General features: G+C 46.0%; 1 protein-coding gene across 1 annotated transcript in view; it reads left to right on the forward strand.

Annotated features, from left to right (window-relative positions):
* The first annotated feature begins 2,153 nt into the window (after positions 1-2,153).
* The window catches only part of RNF152 (ring finger protein 152), a 41,594-nt gene continuing 23,823 nt past the window's right edge, over positions 2,154-19,924 (forward strand). The window contains exons 1-2 of the mRNA XM_054164222.1: positions 2,154-2,310; positions 15,190-15,258. The gene's annotated coding sequence lies outside the window, so the exon portion shown is untranslated. The remainder of the gene's footprint in view (positions 2,311-15,189; positions 15,259-19,924) is intronic.

Raw genomic sequence — 19,924 nt, forward strand, 5'->3', positions numbered from 1 at the left:
AATACATCATGAAAGGTCAGGGATGGTAGTGACTAATACTCCAGACTCAAAACTGGTGGCTGAAATTTGGTCTATTTGACTTCTGTCTTATCTCAGTTTGTTTGATTAGGAAAGTTAGAACCTGAAGAAAGAAACGCAGTGTGACACAAAAATCTGCTTTGAATGTTCATTCTGAGACTGGTAATTAGCTTTAAATATTTATGACAGAACCTGGAGTTGTACTACTGAATGCACTGTAGACCTTCCTTAGCTTGTTGGAGCCCCTGCTCTGCAAACAACCCCATTGCAAAGGAGACAGGGGAGAAAGGGAGCAAACCAGCCAGGCTTGTGAAAACAATTTATTTTGCCAGCTACAGTTACAGAAGTCTGATTCCTCCACAGGCAATGATTTCCCTGTGGAGCTGCAGAACCTGGGGAGGAGTACTTGAGTGCTGTATTCAGTTTTGGGGCCCTCACTACATGAAAGACATTGAGGTGCTGGGGTGGATCCAAAGAACAGTTAAGCTGGTCTGCTGAACAGGTCTTATGAGGAGTGGTTGAGAGATCTGGGATTGTTTGGACTGGAGAAAAGAAGACATTACTGCTGTTTACAACTATAGGTTGTAGCAAAGTGGGTGTTGGTCTCTCCCTAGTAACAAGTGATAGACAAGAAGAAATAGCGTGGAGTTTTAGATTGGGTATTTGAAGAAACTTAACTGAAAGGGTTATCAAAAACTGGAATAGGCTGCTCAAGGAGGTGGTTGAATCACCATCCCTGGAGGTGTTTAAAAGGTATATAGATGGAGTGCTAAGGGGTGGTTTAGCACCAGACTTGTCAGAGTTCGAGAATGACCTTAAAGGTCTTTTCCAGCCAAAAAGATTCTATGAGGAGAGGGCTGTTCTGACTAAACCCAGAACCTGGGTAAGATCAGGTTTGTTTTCATGCTACTTGCAACTGCTTGCCCCCACCTCCGCCAGCTCTGCAGAAAGGCAAGGTGATGAGACGTGGAAAGATGCTTCTCTGCCCTTGCCATTTGTAGCTCTTGTTGCTTGCCATTACTGATCCCATGTGAGGCACTAGGAGGCACAGATGCATTTATTTTTTTTTACTGATGATGTAAACAGGATTATTTTCTCTGCAGGCAGTTCAAGAGAAACAAGTCAGCGGTCCTGTACTCTGTAGAAGGTGTACGCCTTGGTGCAATGATTAAAAAGGAGGCCTTATTCCCTTGCCCAGGCCCGAGTCTGCTACAGTAAGGCAACATGCCACACGTACCTATTAATTACTGTAATGTGCACCAGTAATGCAGCTCTAAGCCTCCAGCTGGGACTGAAGATCTCCTAGGCTCAAGGCACCGGTTACGTGATCCTGAGAACACGCCTTCCATGGGGACCTCAACAGCCCTGTGCACCTCGTGGAGGCACCTTTGAAGGGTGTGCAGGACATGCACTGCTCTGCCAGCTGCACCGAGAGGGCACACTCAGGTGCAGCTGTCTCACACACCGAGCCGAGGCAGAGCAAGCTGCGTTTTACAGCCGCAGAGTCCTTCTCAAGCGCTGAGGAGCCCCACAAGCGTTTCATTTTCCCTCTGCCCGCGGGCGGGATCAGGTAGGGTAGGGGATACCCGCGGCTGCCGCAGGGTCACCCTGCTTTCGGCCTGGGCTGCCGCCTCTGCCCGCCCAGGGCAAAGGGGGCTCCTGTTCCCAGCGCCGCTGCTCTTCCGCCGGGCAGCCGCTTCCAGTAGTTCACTGAGCCGTGGTCGGCCCGGGGTGGGGCGGAGCGCACCGGGATCCGCGGCGGCTCCGGCGCTTCCCGCCGCCTCGCTCCGCCTCGTCCCCGCACTTTGGGGGACGGGGGGGGGGGAGACGGGGCACTGGGGGGCGGTGCCGGCTGCCGGGGCGAGGGCGCCGGCTGCGGCAGCGGGCGCGGGGCTGCCACCCCGCGGGCAGGCGCGGCGGCGGTGGATGGCGGCAAGGTCAGTGGGTATCCGCTCCCCACCGCCTGGGCTCCCTTCCCGGCCAGCCCCCTCGGGGGCGATGCTCGTGTGCGTTAGATGTAGCGGTGGGGGCCGCCTTTTCCTCCGCCCCTTCCCGGCACGGCAGCGGGGAGCGGGGCCGCCGCGGGCGCGGATGCCCCCCGCCACGCCTCCCTCCCGCCCGTGCGAGGGGGAGACGCGGGTTTCGTAACCGCCTGCCCCGCCGCGCACTGCTTGCTGCGGGCAGAGCAGGGCTCCGCTGTCGCCGTTGCGGCTGCTTCTCGGCTTCGCCGCTCCCTGCGCGGCGCCCGTCCACCGGCGAGCAGGACGGAGCCAGGCGTGATGCTAGGTCCAGGTGATCCACCGAAACGTGCTTGGGGATGCCCGCTTCCCGCCGCCTCCCGGGAGAGTGGCGGGGAGAGAAGGTTACTTTGAAACCCGGCAGGGTTGCGCTTGCATCGCATCAGACGAGGAGTGTTAGCCTTGTGCTTCATGAGCAAGTACATGCAGAGAACTTGGAGACGGGGTTTTGGTGGGGGTCCTTTGTTCCTCTTGGAGGTTTGGTGTTGCATTTGGTGTTGGGTTTGGGTTAGTAGTTGGTGGTGGTGTTTTTTTGTTGTTTGGTTGGTTTTTAATTTCCCCTCCTTCCTTATGTTGGCTATTAGAGGGGAAGAAATGCGGTAGCTCGGGTGCTGTCACTAAGTGCCGGACATCTCGTTGGCCTTTTAGAAAATTGCCTTTTTTTTTTTCTTAGACAAAAGGAGAGGGTCGAAGCCCTCTGCCTAGATAGGATCCTCCTTTCTGTAGAGTGGCAGCGTTCGGAGTTTGTCACGGCGTTAGATGCCTCCTAGCTGAGGTCGAGCTGCGAAAAACGATTTACGAGCCCAGCCGACATCCGTCACCCGAGCGCTTTGTTCCGAAATGCCGTCCGGTGGAGGGACTTGTCTGCCTCTTCTAGGATGTATATACACTTAAGATGTTTGCACCAGGGTGTTATCTGGGGAGGCATTGAGGGGGTGTGTTTGTGTAATAGGTGTCTGAGAAGGGGGGGAAAAAAAACCCAAAACCCAAAACCAACAAAAAGGGCAAACAGTCTTTTGATAAGGTCTCATTAATCGAACTATAAACAGTAATTCCTGTTTCCTCCCTGAAACTCTTTCTTCTCCTAACCGACATCGTCAATGGTTTGGGTTCTTTTTGTTGTTGTTTGTGGGTTTTGGTTGCTTTATTTTGTTTACACTTTAAAAAGTGCATTTCAGAGCTTTTTTCCTTCTGATACGGTTTTGGTTAGGCTTTGGGTCTGATTTGAGGACGTTGGAAAATACTGGTAACCTTCCAACTTCTTAGGGAGTATGAAGGTCTTGGTTTTAGCTTTCCTATACTCAGGCTGGTGTCACAGGCCTTTTTGAAATGCTCACTGAGTTTGAACTAATGCAAAGCTCATGGGATGATAATCATAGCAATTTAGGGAGAAAAAAACCTGGAAACGTTATTTTTTGCTATGTAACGATGCGCGAGTGGATTCCAGCTTCTTGTTAATTGCATGAAAGGCGAAACGTAGCCCTGGCCGAGGACTGCGGAGCTGGGACAGCCTGGTGCTGGTGCTGTTCGTGGCATTGATGTGTCCATGACTGTCGGGACGGGGCTCTGTGGAAAATTCCTGCCGCACACACGCTGTTGTTGGCAGTATAGTTAAAAAGCCCCAACCTCTGGTTCAAACCTGTAAGGTCTGTTAGAGGCTTTGGACGGCTTGCCAGGTATGTGAAGACAAATGAAAAAGGTGTTTATTTTGTGCTGCTTGTCTAGGGGAAGGAAAGTTGCTGGAGCCACACCTGATGGAAGTTTTATACGCATGTCCTAGAGTCTCTTCAGGAACACTGGCTAGTGCTGTGAAATATCCAGATTAGAAATGCCAGCAGGACAATAAATATTATTTCTGCCTTAATATAATGGGCTTAAATTGTACATGCAAAAGCAGTAACTGAACGAGGGGCTCATCCAAAGACAGGCTATAGCTTAGAGTGTGCAGGAAATGGGCAGGTAGATGTTTCTGTTTGCTGGTCACCCTTCTCCAGGTGACTTCACTAGAACCTGGTTTTGCCAATCTCTGGAGTATGTTTTGGTTGTGCCTGTACCTGGCTCCGGTTCAAGGTTCTCACCTTGACCCTTCCATGAACTGGAGCAGGAGTTTCATCAGCCACAGTCTGATGAAGGCTTCAGCATAGCTCTAACTTCAGTTGTGCATGTGTCCCAGTGAAATTAAAGAGGGATACTCGCGAGCAAGCTTGCATGCAAAGACTTTAAGCTCAGGGATGCCTCTTGAAAGCTTTCCAGGGTGTGAACTGCACATTTTTTTCACTTGCGTGGTGCTGAGAACAAATGCCCTATCATGTTTGGGTTCATTACAGAAGAGCTGACCTTACTTAGAACCAATTCTGACAGAGTAGGAGCAGTGGTACCTCTCTGCTGGGGTTTTATGGAGGATTAGTTTGTGCTTGGGATCTGAAGTCTTGCTGGAAGCTAATGAAGCTTATACTCTTGAATTCTGAAGCCATCTTTTGGAGAAGAATTTAGATTTTGAAGTCAGTGAAAATTTTGTCAGACTGTGACCCAAATCAGTTGGTGGTGTCGGAAGGATGCAGGTCTAGAGGGATGCATATGATCAGGATGATGCTGTGATCAGTTGGTGCGACTCTACCCAGTAATCTGTGGTTTTGATCACATTGTTGGTGACTCTGAGACCTTAAGGGCCTAAGGTACTGGCCTTTTAAAAGGGTGGTCTTACATTGCCTTCTGTATGCCTGCACTTACTTGTCAGCCAGTTCTGCAGCCCTGCTGTATATCAAGTAGCAGTTATTCAGGCAAGTAATCCCACTAGATTGAGTGTGGTTATTCATCTGAGTAAATGGTGTGCAATCTGAGTTCAAGGCAGTAGATTTTGGGTTAGAGTGCACTTTTATGGAGAATGTGTGAAGCTAATTTCCAGAGCCTGAGATCCTGGCATGCCTTACATTCTCTCTTTTTCTTACTCTTTGCCTCTGTCAGGTGGATGGGTGGGCTGGAAGTGAAACGAGAGGCTGGACTTTCATCTCCTTTACAGTAAGCAGCTTCCAGAGAAACGCCACAGCTGTTCCAGAGTCTGTCCAGAGTTGCCTGCTTGCTTTGCTGATGCTATTTCCTGCACAAGTAGGTTTCCTGCTGCTGGGCTGGGCTCTGAAAAGGGAGCAGAAGAGCCCTTGGAACTGACATAGCTCTGTAGTGTGGTAAAACCCTCCTAGCCTTCATCAGTTCAAGCTAATGGTACAGCATCTCCTCACGTCGTGGTCTGGCAAGGGACCAGCATTTGCCAATCGAACTACAGCAGGGTTGACCTCTGCCTCAAGGGCGCCCTCTTGAGTGCAGGTAGTGAAGTGCTAGCAGTGTGAGCAGAGGGATACTAGGGATGGTGAGCAGACGAAGGCTGAAATCTCTGAGTTGAGATCACCTCCCTGGCTGGGGTTATGAAGGTATGCCCCAGCACCTTCCATACACACTGAGTAATAGTTCTTTGGTCTTGACAAGGCATTTCACCCCTTTCAGATGCAAACAACCTTGCATTCCCTATCTTCCTGATGCAGAAATTACCCCTTCAGAGTAACTGCCAGTTGTAAATGAGTTTTGCTTCCTTCCTGCTCGAAGTGCAAAAGCTGGGCAGTTACAGAGCTCTTCTGCAGTGTGTGCTGTGCAGCTCAAAAGCTTGATTGAGCCGTCTTTCCTGGGATGCAGCTTGATGTGGAAATGCCACTAATCAAACACATCATACTTTTCATCTGGTTTTATTTTATTTCATTTTAACTTAGTTTCTCCAGGAAATGAGTAGGGTCTGTCTTCTGCCCTTTGCCTTTGGCCAGTTTCAACCAGATCGCACCAAAGGCTGGCAGTCTTGAAGATCATTAATTTCCCACTTGTTTTTGTTAAGATTAGTGTCTAGCTGAGAAATCTTCAAGGCAGTGCTCTCTCTGAATAAAAGGAGGTTTGTTTTCAGCTGTCCTCCATTCTGTGTGGTAGCAGCTGCCCAGCAAAGCATTGCATATATGGTGCTCAAACATGTAGCACCTTCATATCCCTGGCAGTCTAGTGAGGTGTGCATGATTGTTCTCCAGGTCATAGGTGAGTGTGGGGTAACACTGTAAGGAGCTGCAGTGGCTGTGACAGAGGGGAAAGACAGCAGAGGAAGCAAATTTCTAGCAGATAGGTTACCTCAGACCTTTTTGTTTGTCAAGCTGACAGCCGTAAATTGGATGCTGCTTTCCTTGACCTCCAGGACAGCTGGGGCTGAATGAAGGTGGCCATCAGAGTAGATAGGAACATGCAGCCTGGGCAGAACTTCTGCAGAGGAGTGTGTCTGCACAACTTGTCTATGTGCAGTGGCAGCATGATTATCTAGGTGTTCACTGGTGTCATCATGTTGAATTCAATGGTTATTTGACAGTAGTGAAAAGATGACATTCAGCGCCTTGTATTTCTCCCAAAATAGCTTCTGTGAGTGAATACAGTCTTTAATTCCCACACAGTCTCCTCCCCATGGTTACTTTACACAGGTGTGTATTTGGGTTGATGCTGTGAGATGCTAAGGACATACTTCAGTATTGCTGAGCACCCCGATGTAGCTGCAGTTGGGTCTGGCAGGGGTGCCTTAGGTGATCTTCCTCAGAAATCTAGGCTAAGCTGTAATAGGAAAAGTAGTATTACCCTCACCAAGGCTGTGCATGTTCTGGAAAACTTTTCAGTATAGCTTTGCTGGGTGCAGTGGGCACTTTCAGATCTGGAGTGAAGGAAAAGACAGGCACCAGCATAAGGAGGTAGGAGTGTTGAGGTATCAAGGAGCATATATGGGATGCACCTGCAATTCATCAGCCAGTGCATGTATTTCTACCCTCTCTGTTGCTGCTGGTCTTCAGATAATACTTGCCTGTTGTCCTGTGGCATAGTGTGGCTATTCAGAGATTGGCAGTGTCACTCTCTAACGTGAATATTGTGTGGCACCCGAGAGGGCTGAGCTGAATCTAAACACCCATATGCTACTCCATTTCGTACAGACTGTGATACAGCTAAGATCAGGTTGAGATGAAAGGAGGAACTGCGTAGCTGGCTCCCCATCGTGGGTTACAGAAGTTGTAGAGCACCAAGCCATGCCAACGGGGCAAAGGGGGATGCTGATCCCACTCTGCCTGCTGGAAATGGGGTTGGGCACCTCTGGCATATGTCTGTAAGTTTCTCCTCTATTAGATAAGTGGCACTTAGTGAAGGAGTACCTCTCTTGTTTCCTTTCCTTTCCCCTCCCTGGCAGCTTGGCAGAGTAGAAGATGACCGTGATAACTAAAAATGAGCTCATGGGCTCAAGACTACACATTCTGTGCAGGTCCCTCTTCTGGTGGTGCTGGCCAGCCAAGCTTCAGTTGTGAGAAATCCTGGAACAGGCAGTGATGGGGTAAAATGTTGCTGCTGTAACATTTCTGACTGTGTTAACTGTAGTGTGCTAACTACATACATTTAGTGATGGTGTAGTGTTTTTTCTATTAGGTTTTTAACCAAACCAAGGGGACTGTGTGCCAAGATGGAAGGATTGCAATGCTTCCACCACTATGATGGATTTTTCCACAGTGGTGCTCTTCTAAAAGATGTGCACTGGAGAAATCTGGTGTGGCCCCAGTGCCTAGGATGCTGCAGGCTCTGACTAGCTGCAGTAGACTTGATAGCTCCAGGTTTTGCAGGCTCTGCTTTCTGAGAATGGGCAAAGATGGAAGTGAAGCTTGCTTTGGTAGGAACAAAAGATTGTTCAAAGCTTGTTGTGTAGTAGCTGCCAGCACCTGTAGGTAGAAATGCAAGGTAAAAATACTACTTTAAAAAAAAAAAAGGTAGTGTGTGTGTTTTGTCAACAGGGGCATATAAATATGATCCTTTTAAAAAGCAGGAAGCCTACATAGCGAGCACGCTGTCAGACACACTGCCTCTTGCCAGCTAGTACAATCCACAAATAAAACAAGTTAGGTTGTTGCTATTGCAGCTGCATTGTCTCATGAAGGAGGGTGAGCCAGGCTCGCCTGACTCTGAGAAATGCATTAACAATTTGCCTGAAGTCCAAGGAGTGCAGGGTAATTTATTGTAAAAACCCAATATAATAATTATCATCCACATATGACCATAATTTTTGCTTGCAGTTGCTCTTAGAAGTTGCTTATTGGCTGCATTCACCAGCAAGCACAACCCGGAGGGGTTCGGCTGCTTCCCTGACCTGCAGTTAACAGCAATAATTATACTTCAGTTTTAATGTGGGAGGTAGGAGGAATTCAGTGGTTTGGGCAGAAGGCTGCCTTCAGGGTCATTTAGGATCCAGGCTGTGGGAGATTTAATTCTGACTTTTGGGTAAAACGCATCAGGTGCCCAGAGTCTCTGATGTGTAAGTCTGATCCCTTAGGATTCATTTCAGTGCAACTGATTGAGACTGGTCTTGGTTTCCTCCCCGTACTGCTTGTGCATGGAATCGGAGTTAAATAGAAAGTCTCTCCCTTTCCTCCCTGTGCTTTACCTCCTATAAAGGTGAAGGGGAGGAAAAAAAACCAAAAAAAGAGTAATTCACAGACATGTGCTGGAGGCATCAGTCATGCTGGGAGCACAGCCTGCTAGTTATTCCACATGTTATTAATGATGAAAAGATATAACCATGAGCTCTTAATTATGTTGCATTTTAATTACTTACAAAATAATGACATTAGGAGAACAATGGGGTTACAAAATCAGGCAGACAAAAGTAAGGAAGTACCAGGACTAACTTTGCATTATGGTACATTCTAGAACTACATCCTTTTTTCCTTTTTGGAGTCCCTCTTTCACTAGATAGGTGATCACTGCATAATTACGGTCTTTGTTCCCCACATTTACTTTTTTGCATGTGCCTCCACATCTGCTTATTTTACACTCCACCCAAACCCTGAACTCAGCAGTGCTGCTAATTCCTTCCCGAGGGCTTCGCAGTTGGGGAAGTTCTTACTCTTGCAACAGCTCAGGTACAGGTACTGTCTTCATTTTCATTGCTGAGGAGTGAAGGTAAAGAGCAAGTAAAAGCTCCAGTGATTGAAATGCCTTTAGTTTTGTCTGCCTGAAAGAAATAGTTAGGGGTAGTTTTATTTTTCACACAGCTCAGAATACCTAGCGTGATCTAGCAGTTCATCTGCTGGAAGCACAGCAATGATTAACCTCAGGTGTAAGTCTCGGCACACTCGCAGGTTAACCCTAGGTGTTTTGGTTTTACAGAGGATGGAGACTGCCCTGAAAGAATAACTGGTTAAGACTGTGGAGCTGCGAAAGAGGTAATTGCTGCCTGCAGGTGGTATGTCCAACTTCCTCAGGCAAGGTGGTTATCTCTTCTTTTCTTCCTGTGTTGCCTCCTTCACTAATCTCCCTGACCTGCACTGAGGCAGGATTTGAGAGACAGCCATGGCTTTTATCACACAACTTTATCTTTTTCCTAAAGCAGTTGATTTCCAGATCTCAAATGACTTGTGATCATTGAATTGGAGACAGAATTGGTGCAAATGTATACAGGAACTGCATGAAGCTTGTAGGGGCATGCTTCATTATGATACCTTTTAATTTTTGAGTGCTTAAGTTTGCAGTCTTTGTATTAAAAAATTAATGCAGCAGGGCTTACACACAATTTTATAACTGTACAAAAGGAGAAATGGAAGATAACTAGAAATTAGTCCTGACACATGAATGTGCAGTGACCCAGGTCATGCAGAGGGTGTAGACTTCTGGGTTGCAGCATTAATTTCCAACCCCTGAGATAATGGCCTGCTTAAGAGCACTGTTAGGCTGTGGATGGTGGCATTTGTCAAGAGTGGGGTGTCATGCTCAAAAGGTCATCTGCTGCTTTGTTGGGGTTTTCATAGCCCAAAGCCAGGATACCCCTAGATCCCTTTTAAGGATGGGGTGGGCAGAGCTCTGGTGCTTCTTGAGTCCTTTCTGACTTGACTGTGTCTGTCCTGCTCGTTCCTCAGTGACAGACTAGTTTCTCACTCCCTTAAACTCTCCCTCTCCGGTTTTGCCTCCTTTCATTCTGTTCCTGTACATCCCTGACAAATACCACCTGCTTTTCCACTTGTTTTCTGGTACCATTGCTCTAGCCCATGCTCACCTTTTGTTATTACCAGTGCTACCTACCATTTTCAGAAGTCCCAGATCTGGATACCCAGGTAGGGTTGTGTGGAATCTTGACTCCAGTTTAGATCTGGAATTTTTGTGTGTTCAAACTGTAGATAAAGGCCAGCCCTTGAATGAAGTATTTTCAGGGGGTTCTTACCCTTTTCTTTTAGCCCAGAAGCATTACTATGGGCATCCCCTAAGATCAGGCTGTGGACAAGTGGCTGGTTCAGGCCAACTGGTTTTACTGTGTAAAACCAGTATACACCTAAGGAATATGCTGCCCTGTTTCTGAGTGTTTCTTTGTATGCAGTCTTGCTTGATCCCACCTACCTTCTACAATAAATCCTAGGTGGATGTACCATTTTACAGGGTTAAAAATGAGATTGAAATTACATCACTTCATAGAAGAGAGAGGAAGACTGGCCCCTTGTGCTGTTTTATTCTCGGGGAGTGAATAGAAACATGACAGTACAAGCAAAAGCTTGCAAGTTGTAAAGGCTGGGCTTCCAGTTGAAATACAAGTTGGTGCAACACAGCCACTTCTCAGAGGAGTGATGTCTGTAGTCCCCAGCAAGTCATTAGATGCTTTTGACCTGCATGTCAGTCTTCTGACCAATTTACAGTGTTTCTTCCTACTGCTTTGTCCAAGGGGTGGAGGGAGATGGTGGTTAGTATAAACATCATGTAACAGTAAGAGAGGAGGAAGCAGAATCACAGAAATCACAGAAACATTCAGGGTGGAAAAGACCCTCAGGATCACCAAGTCCAACTGATAACCCTACTCTACAAGGTTCACCCCTAAACCATATTCCCAAGTGCCACATCCAAACGACCTTTAAACACATTCAGGGTTGGCAACTCCACCACCTCCCTGGGCAGCACATTCCAATGCCTCTATTTCTGATTGTGCTGAAACGAGTGTAACAATTGGTGCTTTCTATGTACCTGGGGCCTTTTGTCTCCTCCCCCTCTCCCCCCCCACCCCCCTTTTTTTTTTTTTCTGTTTTATTTCTCTAAAATAGATCAGGAAAATTGGATGATTCCAGCAAAGAAAAAGCTGTTGCCAACAAAATCTCACCTTGGAACAGACCAGGCTGACCTGCAATGAAACAGTTGGATGACAATTACTTTAGTCAGACTTGTTGTGGGGAGTTTGTGATATAAATCATTGCCATGATAGATAGAAATATGATGAACTAGATGAATAAAATAATGACAGGACAAAGTATCTTAAAAAATGTTGGATGACTCAATGGATTGTACCCTTTTACAGAATCCTGAATAAGCCAGATGCTCAAAACTAGCACCAACTAATTTTCCCTGCTTTACCACCATGTGTGAGCAAGTTCAAGAGCTAATATTTCAGTACAGAACTTGTGGTGGTGAAAGAAGTTCGGTTCTCCCCCCACACACAAACCACAGCTACCTCAGTTGGAGAGACAAAATGGAAAAGAGCAAAATGGAATGAAATTCGTTTAGAACTATCTTTTGTTTTCCTTTTTACACCAAAACATTCAACCAGAGTGTTTCAGTAGCTGTCCTTCTTAAAGGCATAGCCTAAAACTGTCACAGAACTTCATGTATACAAAAGGGAGTGTGGTACTGTTTTTTCAGCTCTGATCTGAAGATGGAGGGCTGTGCACATTGCCTAGCCTGTGAAAAGCAGCTGGGAGAAATGGCTTGTATCAGTGGAGAGGTGAACACAACTTATTGGGGGGGGAAGGGCTTTTTATAAAAACTATTTACAAAAATATTGCACCTAACCTGACCCAGCCACCTCCAGCCTGGAGGTGCTGATGAGCCTACATGTCTAAGGTTTGATTTGAGTTTGGCTAGGCTTCAGTTAATCCCTCGTCCTCTGTGTTTCATGTCTGTGTTTTTCCTTTGAGGTAATCATATTTGGGCAGATCTTCAGGCAGAGGTATGGTGCCATAGCTACAGCAAGCTGCTGTAGCTCCCCTGGGAAAGAAGCAGCTCCTTTGTGGGGTGGCACCTGTGCTGGCTGTGCCCCACTGGTGTCTCTTCACCTTCATTTGCCTCTCACTCTGCGCTTCCTCTCAGCATCTGTGGTTGGATGCTGAGAGGCAGGGACAGGGCTTTCAAAAAGCTGGCTCAGCAAAGGAGGTGGAGAGCCAGCTGATGCCAGTATTAATATTCTTTCAAAACTGATGGATGAGACGATTATAAAATTGCAGAGGGAAGTGAAACTTAACAGAATCCGTGTTTTAATTGCATTCTGGATATTTTTCAGCAGCCAGTTTCTGAGGTGCAGGACAGATAGAGCATTTTTGTGAGGATGTTGTTGTAGACTGCATGATGTATTGTTTTTAGAGAACAAAAAACTTGGGCTAGTCTGTTTTTTCACACTCTGGTGCTCTCAGTCCTCCTCAGCTGTGCTGCGTGGTAGCATGCTATGTCTAGACAGTAAATCAGATCTGAAATACTGTCCTGATACAGCTAGAGAAGAGTATTGCAAGCACTTAGGGTGCTGGGGTCCCCAAACCTGTGAGGGGTACCTAGGTGCTGGATTTGTATTTTCCCTCTATGCCTTTCATTTCCATGGAGAGGAGTGAGAATGTTGGAGCTATTTGGCTTGTGGCTCTGAGCCACACAGAGCAGTGTGGCTCTGTTTCTTCCGCCCTGCATTCCAGCCTTCTGACACCTGCTTGCCTCTAACCTGGGGAAGATCATTTTGTAGCTGTTAAAGGCCTCCTGCTCAGTACTCCTCAGTACTCAGAACTCCTAAATGGATGACCTGCTTTGCAATTGAAGCGTTCTTGCACTTCAGCTAATGCCTTATTTCTCGTTTTCCTTGTTACTGCTCTTGTCACTGCCTTCCTGGTCCTGGGGAGTGTCTGCACTATCAGATGCAGATACATGCTGGTCATGGGCAGGGATGGACGGTGCACGTGTGCTGCACCCATCAGGGCTGCTTCTGCCCTGCTTGGGCAGAATAGCTCAATGGATGAGCTACTGTCACCAGTACGGCTCTCTTTGCCTCATGAGTCTGGATTTTGAACTCCACAGTGTGCAGAGAAGGTCCAGCAAGTACTCAGTGAAGTGTTCTTGTTGGCTGTTTGTGAGACAGCAGTTAATTTTTTATTTGATGTCATTTCCAAATGCCATTCAATAATTTTGGTATACTGGCTTGAGTGACAGGAGTGTCTGTGCCATAGTTGGTGCACTCCTGATAATGCTTTCCTATAAACTGAAGTAGTAGGTTTAGGTGGTCTGTCAAGATAAGGGGAATAGCCTTCCCCTTTGTAGACAGCAGGAAAGTAATGATCATTGTCTTGAGAAGACTGAGAGGGGATTTAATCAATGTCCATAAGGATCTGAGGAGTAGGTGTCAAGTGGATGGGGCCAATGTCTTTTCAGTGGTGCACAGTAATAAGCCAAGGAACAATGGATACAAACTTGAACATAGAAAGTTTCACATCAACATGAGGAGACACTTCTTTACAGTGAGGGTGACGGAGCACTGGAACAGGCTGGCTAGGGAGGTTGTTGAGTCTTCTTCTCTGGAGACCCTCAAAACCCACCTGGATGCATTCCTGTGCAGACTACCCTAAGTGATCCTGCTTTTGACAGAGGGGTTGGACTCGATGATCTCTGGAAGTGTTGGAGGTGTCTTCCAACCTCTAACATTCTGTGATTCTGTGATCATGAGTTAGGCATAGTGGATGTTGGTGAACTGGATGCAGGAGATAGTTACCTTTTAATGAGTGCTGTCGTGAAGATAGGGCCCAGATACTTGTGTGTTGCATGAGGTTTTCTCATGGACAGGTTTTTGCTTGAGTATGTTTCATCCAGTTTTCTTTCTGTATTTTTCCCTAGCCTTTCTTTCTTCTGTGCTTGAGAACTTCTCCCCACATCTCTTTAACCCAAACATAAGTTGCCCTAATTGTGTATATTTTGAAGAAGTACATGCGTAGGTGGTTTGGCTGAGAGAAGGAATAATAATCAGCCTTTTCTCTTGCTACTTCCTGCTTGTTCCCAGGTTTGAGAAGGAGACACCTTTCAAGGTGTACCTATTCAGGAGTGAGCACTTAATTAAGTCCCAATCTTAAGAAGTCCTGGCATCTTCTACAGATGAGTCCTTCTTCTGCTCCCATGAGTTGCAAGTGAAATTGCATAAGAGGAGGTATTCTCAGGGGCTTGGAGGTCTGCTTAGTTTCTACAAGTGAGTAATTTGGCGTGGAGACAGACTTCTGCCTGAGAGCTTTAGCATGCCTATTTTCTCTACCTCTCACATACCTCCATGAGGATTTCTGGGGGCCGATTGGGCTGTGAGGAGCTCCTCAGTTTTCCCCTGCTTATCTCCCTGGTACAGCCAAACACAGTCTGAGTGGTGGGGTTTAGAGATTAGTTCTTCCTGCTGCACTTCCTTGCTCTGCTGTTGGTTGGTTTCAGGCTGACATTGGGGAGGGTAGTACACCAAAGAGCCAGACTGCTATGAGAGGAGAAGTTTTCCTCCATTTTCAAGCCTGGTGTCTTGGCAGGCAGTAAAACAGGCTGATGAGGCATGGTTGCAATCCCTGTGAGTTACAGAGGTGCTTTAACTGAGCAGGTGGTAAATAATGAAGGTGAGCAGCAGATCATGACAGCCTTCTGACACACTAAAGCACCTGAAAACTTTGTGGTGTATACTCTGAAACTGTTTTTTCTGCCTTTCAAGGCCTGCACTGTTTACATGCACACAAATGTTGAGATTTTGCCGTGTACATGCACGCAGTCTTTGTGCTTTGGACACAGCTGGTAATGCTGATGCGAGGATTTCTGTTGTATAAACACTTGCTGCTTAGAAGGTAGAAATTTGCTGAGAGTGGCACTGGAAGCTCAGCGATTCTCCCTTCAGTGAGGAAGGGAGCTGCTGGTGGCCGAGCTGTGCTCGGCAGTGTTCCTATCTGTGGTCGCAGCAGGACTGGGAGTCCTGAATTGCTGGCGTCGTTATTTGGAATGTTTGTGTTTCTTAAGCCTTCCCTTTTCTTCTAGCAATACTTTCCAAATATGTAATACAAAAGTAAACTTGAATTATGCTATTTTGCAGATGCTTGGGAGACTATTTCTTTCCACCACGGTAGATCTGTTGTACCATCGATGACTGCAGCTTGTCCAGGTTAGAGCTTCTCTTTGCTTTTGTGGGATAAAGGCCTGGTTAGTATTTTTTGATGTGGTTCTTGCAGGATTTCCTTTTCCTTGCAGCACTGTTCTGTAGTCTAGTTTCCCAGCAAATGTTATGAGAACTGGTAGTATGGGCCTGATGCCAAGGTTAGGGGACTAATACAGATACATTTCTTTTTGTTTTGGAAGCTCTTGTGGTCTGCACTGGCTGGCAGGGCGGTAATGATGTTTCACAGAAGAATGCCTTTCTCATAATTTGATTTCAAAGTGCTCTAACAGGGTCCATCCACAGCCTCAGGCATGGCAGTGATGCACCAGGGCCAGCGTCCCTCCAGCAGCAGGCGGGACGAAGGCAAGACTGGAGATAAGGGCTGCAAGAGTGAGCCTGAGGTCCATTCAGGGACAGGGCTGGAGAACAGCAGTGCTGCTGCATCTCTGGAGCAGGGAGGAATGGCCCTGGGGGGATTAAAGTGAGGTCTTGTTTCTATTTTTTTAAATGTCAATCCAGTGCTGTAGCCATTCTGCTGTGTTGCTTACTCAGCATTTTGTTTTAGGAGGCCTGGAGGTATGTTGCTGTGGACAAATGCCTCTTCTGTGAGATCCCTGCATTTGCAGTATCTGGCTATTCTGTGTGTGCAGAGCTAGGGATGGATGTGCTCATGAGCCATTCTGGTAGCTGAAGGATCACTGGGGGTGCATACATGGCTGTGCTCAGCAGGCTGCTGGCCACTGCCACGAAGTGTGACATACATAGTGGTGTCACAATGAGGTTGTTTCGGAGGTCCATGGCAGCTCTTGCACCGGGGGCTCTGCATTCTAAGGGCGTGGGCACACTGTTTAAGCTGGAGAGACACTTGACGAGAAGTGAAGATGATTATTTGCACTACTGATGAGAAGATTAGTAGGCAGTGTTTGTGGTTCTTGTTAGGGACCTGTGGAAGATGGGGATCAAACAGAAAGGGGGGATGTCTCTGTGTGTGGTAGCTTGAGGTTGTACCTTTATAGTTTTCCACAGATCTTGAGCAGAAACTAGTAGAATGTAAATGAATCACCAAAAGGAAAATAATGATAGTTCTATACAATCCCATTGGAGAAGATAACGGACTTAGACTAGTTGTACAAAACAGTTTCTCTCTTTTTGCTTCTTTGGCTCTGGCTGATGCTTCTCCTGCCTTTACTGACCTTGACTGCACTGCTTTGTTGTGACTGGCATTAACAACTTCTCTGCTCTATCTCTCGTCTGTTTTTGTGTACGGGGGGTAATGAGGGGAGCAGGGAAGGGAGAAGCTGTTGCAGCTTCCTTGGTGTTTGGCCAGGTGGGTTCTTGTGCTGTTTATCAATTGTAAATACTTGTATGTAAACATTGTATATTTTGTACATATTCATTGCATTCCATAGTAGATTGTAGTTTTGCTTGTAAATACAGCTTCATTTGCTTCTAACTGATCTGGTCTGGCAAAATACAATGCTGGGGGGAAAATTCAATCCACCCCACAGTGTGAGGGAGGCCTGCTGCTCGAATCTCCATTAAGACTCTTCTATTTGTTGCCTTCCACACTGATAATGGGGAAGGGGAGGTGGAAAATGGTCCATAGCTATTTATCCTTGGTAGGTGTTACATGCTTAGCTGACTAAATTAGTGCAAATGCAAAATTCTTTTTCCTAAGCAAGAAAACTTCCATGAAAAAAAGATTCCACCTGATTTTTAATTTGAAAGCAAAATACAAAAGGCTCCTTCTTCTTCCTTTCCTTCTCTCAGTCTCTTTCATCTACGTTTCTCTTAGTGGCAAAATGAGAAAAGTGAAAATGTTGAAGAAAAAATTTTGTATGGACACAAACCTTGCTTGGTGCCATGGTTTAGTTGATTAGGTTGGATTGGTTGATGGGTTGGACACAATGATCTTGAAGGTCTCTTCCTACCTGGATCTGCTCTATTCTGTTCTATTCTATTCTATTCTATTCTATTCTATTCTATTCTATTCTATTCTATTCTATTCTATTCTATTCTATACTCTCTTCTTGGCCTTTCTTACCCTTCTCTATGGGTAAGAGCTGCATTGATTGATGCCTAGGGTATTAGATAGCCATGTCTAGCTATTTTTCTGTTGGCTAGATTTAAAAAAAGATCAAATAGTACCATAGGTAGTGGCAACTCCTAGCTCTGAAGTGTACCAGGGACTTTTTTTGAGTTGCCTGACTTGCCTGCTGCTTAGCTGTCCCAGCATTACAGTTTGGGAGCTGCTCTCCTCAGTTTCGTTCATGACATGGGTCTGAGCAAAATCCAGTGACTGCTGGTGTGATAAGCTGTGTACTCTTGAGATGTATCAGCTTCCCCTTCTGGCAGATCAAATCAAAAGAGGGTAATGTGCTAGTCTTTTATTTCAGCATGGCTTGCTTATTCAGTGAAGGGGATGCAAGAAACACATGCAGTCTTTGACTATTTCAAATTGTCTTACACATGATAGAAATTCTGAGCTGCTTTATGAAATGTGTCTCTTCCAAGAGAGGAAAACCCTTGATAGTACTTAATAAAGCTATTAGCAATTTGTGGGTTAAACAACTACCTCTATGGCCATAGGAAGGACATGGACCTGATGGAGCAGGTCCAGGGGAGGGCCACAATTTTCCAGTACTTGAAGGGAGCCTACAAGAAGGATGGAGAGAGACTGTTCACAGAGGTCTCTAGTGATAGGATGAGGGGCAAGGGCTTCAGATTAGAGAAGAGTAGATTTAGATTGGATGTCAGGAATGCTGGAACAAGTTGCCTAGGGAGGTGGTTGGGGCCCCATCCCTGGAGATAAGGTGAGGCTTGACAGGGCTCTGGGAAACCTGATTTAGTTGAGGATGTCCCTGCTGACTGCAGAGGGGGTTGGACTAGATGACCTTTGTAGAGGTCCCTTCCAAGCCAGACCATTCTATGATTCTATGATTAACATTTTTATTTTCTTGCCACTTTTCTAGTGCAGGCAAGATACACAGGCAAGGAGGGGAAAAAATGTTAAGGGAGAAGTTTGTTTACAGTGCTGCTTGTTTTGTTTCTTTAGTGTATCTTCCTTGTCTGTAACTGATTCCTGGTCATTATTTTTTGACCTTCAGTGAATCCCATCAGTATTCTCCATTAGGATCCCTGTGAGGAGAGAGAAACCTATAAGCCAGAGCACTGAAAGCACTGAATTGCCCAAAAGGAATAGCATCTGCCATCAGCTTTTCCTCTTTTCTCCCATGTTGGTGAACATTGGGAGGAATTGTTTACATTGGCTGAGCTTTACTGCAAAACTAAGCAACACCAAACCGTCAGTGTTTGGAGATGATTGCAAAGAGGACCGAGCACTACAGGACACTCCTGCATTCATTTTTGGCCTTACTTTAATACATTTTTTAAAGTTTCGGAAGGTTAGTTTAATCTAAAAAGAGAACTGTGGTTTGGTTGTAGTGCACTTAGGAAGTGGAGGCTATTGTGTGTCAGATTACAGACATTTATACTCTCTGGAGCTTGAAATATTCTTGAAGTGAAAACTGGGAGTCACCCTGGCATTAGCTGGAGGAAAACACATCTTAGGCCACTGCAAAATATAAAACAATGAAATACAAGTTGCAGTTCTTTAGTGCTACATAATAGGAAACTGCTAAACACATCTTTTTGGCAAGCAGACCAGTTTGTGAACTGTATTATATTACTTTTGTTGTAAGTGTCCCCATCTCTTCAGCTCCTGTTCTAAGATAGACCGCTGGCACCTTACCTTCTGCAACCAAACAGCAAAAAGATTTGTAGGAGTAGTAATTTCAGGAGATTGCTTGAAATCTCAACCTGCTTATTAGGTTTCTTTGAATTACTGGGTGATGTATTTGATACCTGGTATTTTGTTTCAGAGGTACATAATACAGATAAAATTGATTAGAATAGTTTCCATGCACTTTTGGTCAGTCCTTTGGATGGGTTTTCTGCTTTGGTAAAGTGCAGAACTCCAGCTATTGGGAAAATCTTTCTGTGAACAGTTAGTACAAAATACTTCTGTCTGTTGTAGCAAAGGGGAAGACCTGCAGACACCTCCCAAGTCTGTACAGGCCTCTGGCCCATGTTGAGGATGCATGCACATGATTTAGCCATTCCTTCATGACAGTTCAAGAGTTCCTCTTTCACTGTGTCTTTGTTGCATAGCCCACGTATAGTTCTCACACCAGCAGGGGAAGGCAAACCATAGCATTCACCTGCTCTTACCCCTAAAGAAGGTGTGCTTGGCACCTGGGAGGCACAAACACCATCTTCCAACCCTTGCTATCCACAGGAAAGCTGATGCAAATCACAAAGAGCTAGAGTGGCAGGGTCCTACAATCCATGTTGGCTACCTAGGTCTTAAGAGTGCAGTGAGTATTTTCAAGCAATAACAATAGATGACTGTGTGCACAGAAATTATCAACTCCAGTGTATTTATTTTCGTAGTGAAACTGCTTTTTCACATCTCCATGGGGGGTACTTTAGCAGGGTACAAACCCAACAGAACATTTTGATTTGTGGACATAGTGACTTTGGCACATATGTGAGGAAACAAGTCACTCTCTTGATGGAAACATGCAAGTTGGTAGTGCTGCAGTTCTGCATCCTCTAAGGAAATTTGGCAGTGCAGCTGTGGTGGATTGATACTGCTTGCAGGAAAAAGCTG

This window comes from Dryobates pubescens, chromosome 9 (assembly GCF_014839835.1).
Source record: "Dryobates pubescens isolate bDryPub1 chromosome 9, bDryPub1.pri, whole genome shotgun sequence".
NCBI classification, from domain to species: Eukaryota; Metazoa; Chordata; class Aves; order Piciformes; family Picidae; genus Dryobates; species Dryobates pubescens.